Source organism: Neltuma alba, unplaced genomic scaffold (genome assembly GCF_004799145.2).
Source record: "Neltuma alba isolate B1F8T4 unplaced genomic scaffold, ASM479914v2 tig00005621_pilon, whole genome shotgun sequence".
Classification (NCBI taxonomy): domain Eukaryota; kingdom Viridiplantae; phylum Streptophyta; class Magnoliopsida; order Fabales; family Fabaceae; genus Neltuma; species Neltuma alba.
Window position 1 is genome coordinate 162625 of NW_021634175.1, and position 7117 is coordinate 169741.

Genomic DNA, 7117 nt, shown 5'->3' on the forward strand with positions numbered 1-7117 from the left:
CAGATCCTCACTTCTTAATAGAAGAATAAAACTATAAAAAAAAGTTGTGTTAATTCACGAACAATTTAACTCATTTCAAGATTCATAAAAATTCATAAGGCCACTCTAATCATAAATATTTTTTTAAATAAAAGTAATATTTTAAAAATTAAGACTTTAATATCTTTTAAAATGTAATTTTTTAATAGTGATATTCTTTTTCCCCACTATAAATTGCCCACTTCATGAATTGGCTCACCCAAACACAAAGACAACACATCCTCGGTGATCTAGTGCCTCGCCCTCCCTCCTCCCTCTGTCCTTCTCTCGCAGCCGTCTGAACAGCTGGTGGTGCTGCCACCGGCAGTGGCCGGCAAAGATAATGAAGAACATATGTGAGGCGGGGCGGGGATGGGTTGAACCAGCCATTTTTTTTTTTTTTGCCAACAACCAGCCATATTAATGGTGGTGGTTCAATTATTTTACGTTGTGGGTAACGCTCTTTACAAAGTTGTCTTTTGACGGCATGAACTTGCGAATTGCCATCGCTTATCGTTTGTTTTCTCCGCTGCTTTCATGGCTCCTCTTGCTTTATGACTTGGACTGTACTGTTTCAGGGGATTATATCTGGCTTATTTGGGTATTAAATTAATTAATTCATCACTGTAATTTTAGTTTAAATTTATATATATATATTGATTCCATAGCTTTTTTTCGATGCATATATATAGACGTCACCAGAATATAATGTATTTGGAATATTATATGCTTATACTGTTCAAGATGGAATGTCACTTACAATAATGGAACCAGTTTCGGTACTCATTATTTTGATGAGTACCATAAGCCCATGAGATTTGAACTATCTATATTTCATTTGGAGGTGCTAGATTAAAAATCTTTAATTATTTATTTTTGAATAGAACAAACTAATTTTTGAAAAAATGATAGTTAAGAGATTATCCCTATTTTAGATTCTATATATATTAAAATAATTATTTTGAATAATAAAAATAAAAAAAAAAAAATCAATTTTGGACCATCCGAATGAGATACAGATGGTCCAGATTTAATGAGCTTATGGTGCTTATTAAAGTAATCAGCACCAAACAGATTCTCAATAACGATGGATTACTTTTCGACTCTTTTCTCTGTACCATATGATGTCACTTGGAAAAAATGCATGCCCTATAGTTACCTCTGATATTTAATATAAACACTATTTAATTAATTTAAATAGATTAAAAAAAATTTATGTTAATTATTTATAATAAATATGAGTTGAATTTCTTAACTTATTTTTTGAATCATGTCTACTATTAGATGAACACCTCTTAATATGTATAGTCAATAGATATACTTTAGAAAATAAATTATAAATTCGGGAGACGGAATAAATAGTTGAAGTTTTATATTTATGACCAAATAAATCTAATTCTTAATTAGCTCTCTTATATCAAGACCATCTCTAAAGTATGTTTTCTTAGTCTTTTTTTTTTTCATTATTAGTCATCTAACAAGTCTGTTAGAGTATTAAATGGCTTTGATTGAGAGAATTTCTCAAACACATTTCCTCATCCAATGAACAGAAGTTTAAAAAGAAATTGAGACAGTTTATGATTTATGTAATTCAGAGGGACATTGGCACAAACATTGTTCTTGGACATGCTGGCCTTAACAACTGTAACGTTTGCATCAGCAATGGTCAACCCTTCCAGCTGCTACCTTTGTTATGGCCCTTTTGTTCGGGTAAATTATTAAACCTTCTTTACATTATTAATACTTTTTTTCTAACTAATTAACTGATTATAAGTATATGTAGGACTCAATAAAAGGAACATACAAAAACTTGATTAAAAAATAAGGTGAAACTTTACTGACAAGCCTTATTTTTCAAAAATAAATACCATCATTATTTTCTTTTAGTGTAAATTTTAATTTTTCTTTTTGATAACTGTTTTGTTTTCATCATCATTTCAATACACTTTTTTTTTTGGGTCAAACATTTCAATACACTTATGTAATTTGAGGCAGGTTTAATTATATAGATTTTGAAAATAAAAAAAATGTTTATAATATATGTAAAACAGAAGGGAAGTCAAAGTATTTGATTACGTTGTCGGTAGTTGCAGTTATGATGATAATCATCTAGAGATTTTTTACTTGGCTCCCACTAGTTTCACTTTCATTTGTTTGAAGACAAATAACAATTTGAATTCTAAAAATAAAAATTTAATTTCAATCACATAAAAAAAATCATTGTTCAATATTTCAAATTTAAACTTCTGGCCACCATACATAGAGCCGTGAAGGTACTTTTTCCTTCAACCTCCCAGGGGAGTTTGGTATGCTGAAAAATCATTTACAAAGAAAAGTTGTTTCAGGCAAGGTAATACAAAATTCCTCTTATATATTTATTTCGTATTTTATAAAATTATTTCTAAAAAATAATCCAAACAGCCCCTAACATCTCAATATGAATATTTTTCTCAAGCCTTAATATTTATAGCTATATATACTAGTGAGCTATATAATTTCACTGTACTTTGAATTTCTTCCAAATGATATAAAAGTTTAGAATCATATTATTAATGTTTTAATATGTTTTTATTTTCATTGTTACTACTATATTTTTATTAATATTTCATCATGTATATATGTCAGACGATTTTATTTCATTACCTGTACTTTATTATTATTATTTTGTCATAAGTCGGGTTCAAACCAACAATGGTTAAAAATAAAGTAAGATTATACTATATGATTGAAAAGAATATAAATTTAAAATATATTTTAAGCCATCTAAAAAAAATCTAAATAAATTAATTTTCAATAAACGAGATAAAAATTTAAATTATAAGATATTATAATATGATAAAAATCAACAAACTTTACAACATATACTAGAAAGTTTGAAAATATAAGCATTAGAATTCTGTATGGATTGTATAAAAATTATATTTTTTGATAAATATAAATGTTTTAATTACCACCATCATCTTTCAGTATTAGTTGAAACACTTCCAAAGAGTTAGTAGTAAATACTCCATTTTTAATGTATCTTGATCTACATTTATCTTTATATCCTTAGCCTGGAAAAATTGAATTGGAAGACGGCGGCCGGGAAAGCTAAGATCATCGGAACCCTTGCAGGAACAAGCGGGGCCATGATTCTAACGTTCTATAGAGGTGTACGAATACCCACACCCTCCTTCCACGTCACCTTTTTCCATCCCAACAAGAGCCACGTGGCATCGTCTCACTCTTCCTCCGTTGGCAACAACCTCCTAGGTGCACTCCGTGGCTTGGGTTTCATCTCGTGTTTCTCTTTGTGGCTCATCGTCCAGGTCCCTTTTTGTCCAGACGCTTGTCGTTTTGATGCTTGGTGTTGTCGTTTACTCAAAAGTTACCATTTTTTCTGTGCAGAGTAAGATGGGGGAGAGATATCCTTGTTATTACTCAAGCACAGCGTTGATGAGTTTTACAGCGTCAGTGTTTTCTATTGGTTTTGCCCTTTGCACTGAAAGGGATTGGAGTCAATGGAAACTGGGTTGGAACATAAGGCTTCTCACTGTGTCTTATGTGGTATGCGACTAAGTTACTTCTCTAATTATCAGGATTAACTTCTTAAAAAGTTGTAAGTTCAGTGAAATCAAGTGGAGAGCCCATACTCCTACATATAATAGCTAGTTGGGTATTTGTTTTAACTTTAAATATAATGTCCCAATCCACTTTTTATTTCAAATTTATAAAAAAAAATCAATATAAAATGGGATTTTCATCGATGGGATATTGATCAAAGAGATATTTTAGAAAAATAATGCAAGTTTATTATAGATGATTAATTCAGCCAATTTTTTAATATCTATAAATTAGTTATGTAATTTTTATATTCACTTATTTAGGACTGGAGGAAATACTTTATAAATTTTTTTAATTTTTTTCTCTACTTACTCCCAAACAAGAGATCTTGTCAATGAATGTTTAAGTTTAGTTTCTAGAAAACAAAAAAGGGGAAAAAACTGTTCTTGAGGTGTCTATAGTTTTTCTTTGAATTTTTAATTTGATACATATGTGTGTTTTTTTCTTATTAAATCCTTTAATTTTACTCTTTTAATACGGTTAATCTCCATAACTTTGCTCTATTAACATTATTAGACCACTTACAAAAACTAATTCTGCTAACAAAGCAAAATTAAATGATTTAATATAGAGAAAAAACTCAGGTATCAAATTAAAAAATTAAAAGAAATTATAAGTACCTCAAGAATGGTTTTCCCAAAACAAAAAATCTAATTAGGAAATTTGGGTATTGAAAATTTTATTGGTGAGGAAAATCCAAATCAAAGTACTGATAATCTTTGTGTACAAAATTTGAAGAATAACGCCGATACTTTTCTTTCTTTCCTGGGTATAAAAATTTATCAGATTCTTTTCACCAGCAAAATTTACAATAGGGGACTTTTCCCCAATTTTTTTCTATCTAATTTCCTCTTTGAAGTTTAATAGGCGCGTTAATTATTGGAGTGTAGGGGCTAGTGGCACAAGGGTTGAATGTGGTGATGATAGCATGGTGTTGTACGCAATGGAGGGCCTCTATTTGTATCTGTATTCAGTCCTCTCCAGCTTATTTTCTTGGCTTTTGTTGGATCTTTCTTTATGAACGAGATGCTTCATCTTGGAAGGTATATTTATAAATCTCTCCCCTTTCAATTCCTTTTCTTTAATTTTCTTTTTGGTTTTGTTGTAAATGAAAATTAAGACAAAATAAGAAGAATGTTGATATTTTGGCATTCAAAATTTAAATATCTAGCTATTAACAGCTTTAGTCCTTTATTGACATTTAAATAAAAATAATTGGCCAGAATGCCAATATTTACGTATAACTTGGAAATCCTGAAAAAACACTACGTAGAGCAGGCCAAAAAAAAAGAAAACTAAGTAGAAGTCCAGGAAGTATTCTGGCAAACAAAAAAAGGAGAAGAAAGAATCTAACAAGTTTAGTTGAAATTGATTTCAATAATACTTCCAAGAAGTTTAGTCTCTACTATTAAAATTTAAATATTAGTCAAATTAATTTTCACAAAAGTACAATGTTTTACTAAATTTATTCAACTCTATTAATGACTATTTCTTTTAATCCTTAATATAGTAACTATATAACTAATTTGTACAGATTAAAAAAAATTAACTAAGTTAGTTATTTATAAAAATATGTGTGGTGTTTTGTTAAAATATACTTTTTAGTAATTTGCATTGAAACTTGGTCCTTAATATATATATTTGATAGAAATGACATGGGAAAATTATTAATTTGGGATACAAAATGGACTTAAGTTTTGTATTTAGGATCAAAATAAATTTTCTAACTAGTTTCTATAGTTTATAGAGACTGTAACATTTCAAAAATAACAATGATAGCATTTGATATCTTTTTAATACAACTTTCTAAATCCATCAAACCAACCAAGATAGGAGAAAATAATTCAAGTTGTCATTGTCATATGCCAAATCATGTAACAACTCGTGTAGTTTTTGTGTATTGCCAAAAAAAAAAAAGAAATTAGTTGTTCAGGACATTTTAAATATTAAAACTGGTTAGAGCTTTTTATATCATATATAAATCTATGGACAGTGTAATAAAATGATTTGGCCTATAATATGTGTCTGTTCATTTGCAGTATAATCGGAGGAGTGCTCATAATAATTGGATTATACATGGTTTTATGGGGCAAAGGCAAAGAGATGAAGATGATGAATCTTTTAAATGTCCCATCACAGACCCTCCACGTGTCATCCCCTTCCGTTGAAATTATCGTCAAATCCTCCATTGATGACCGGAAAAGCAACAATATAATACTTCGAATAACGTTGTTGATGGGGATTGCACATAAATAAATTATCACACGATAAACTTATAGTAAATCATGTATTTACATGATTGTCAATTACTTTCCTCATTAAAAAAATTGATTTTCGGACAAATTACTTCCCTTTTGGGTGGTCAAAGGGGATACATTCATTGTTAGTGAGTCTGTTTGGCATTATCTTACATGCCCGCTAAGAAAGTTGAAGTAAGGTTCACTTTTCAGTTTTCAAAACGAATTAATATGTGTGCGTATTTCAGTTTAATAAATTTCTATAGATCAGTAAAATATATTGTGCTAATATTAGTTTTGAATTTGTAATTTGACACTTCAACCAATTAATTTTTTTAATGAAACATAAAACAAGTTTTTTTTTTTGAGAATTCGTCTTTTTATCTCGACAAATATCTTATGATGAAGTCAATAATGATGGCGGCTGAGTTAATGATAGAAAATTCTTTAGCAAACATTTTACTGATATGAATTAACAACAGAATTTTTTGTCACTAATTCCATCACAAAACTAGAATTAGGTATTCTTAGAGTTAGTCACAGAAACATTCAGTCACTAAAAATTTTGTGACAAAATTAATGATAAAAAAATTCCTTTGCTAGTCTTTTAGAAACGAATAAGCAATGGACGCTAAATTTTGTTGCTAATTTTAATGATAAAATTTGCAACAGATAGAATTCTGTCACTAATTCCATTAGCAATTAGTTTTATGAGGTTTGATTCCAAGCAAATAATAACACACACAAATATAAATTTGCGAATTGAGGAAATCCATCAGTTGTCTTGATCAAAAGTGTTAGTAGGGTTAGGTTAAGGACTAGGAAATGGAAGATATCAAAAAAGGGGACAAAAGGGACGTCGGTGCTTCTTCTGGGGCTTCTAATAAAAAAAGGGGACAAAGGGGAATTAATCATTTTTCAGCAAATCAAAAATCTCATCCAGTCGAAGATCCAAAGAAGCTCAAACATATGTTTGTTTACTTCGTAATATTGATTGTGGTTGAATTTTTTTTTTTCCCAAAAGAAGTTAATATGCCGTATCGAATTTATTATTTATGAATTTTGATACTTATTTATTTTCCCCCCTTGCTGTTATACGATGATAGATGACAGAGACCAATATACTGTTGAATTGGAAAAGCAGTCAAAAGATTCAGACGTAATTGTTTCTTAAGAATTCCCTCATATTTTGAGTAAGAAAATGATCAATATTTTGATTGATGGTTTTTTTTTTTTACCATTTATTAGATCTGGACGAT

The 7117-nt window shown here is 29.4% G+C and overlaps 1 pseudogene; it reads left to right on the top strand.

Moving 5' to 3' along the window:
- Positions 1 to 572: 572 nt before the first annotated feature.
- Positions 573 to 5877, top strand: LOC114748138 (WAT1-related protein At1g68170-like; annotated as a pseudogene).
- Positions 5878 to 7117: the final 1240 nt, after the last annotated feature.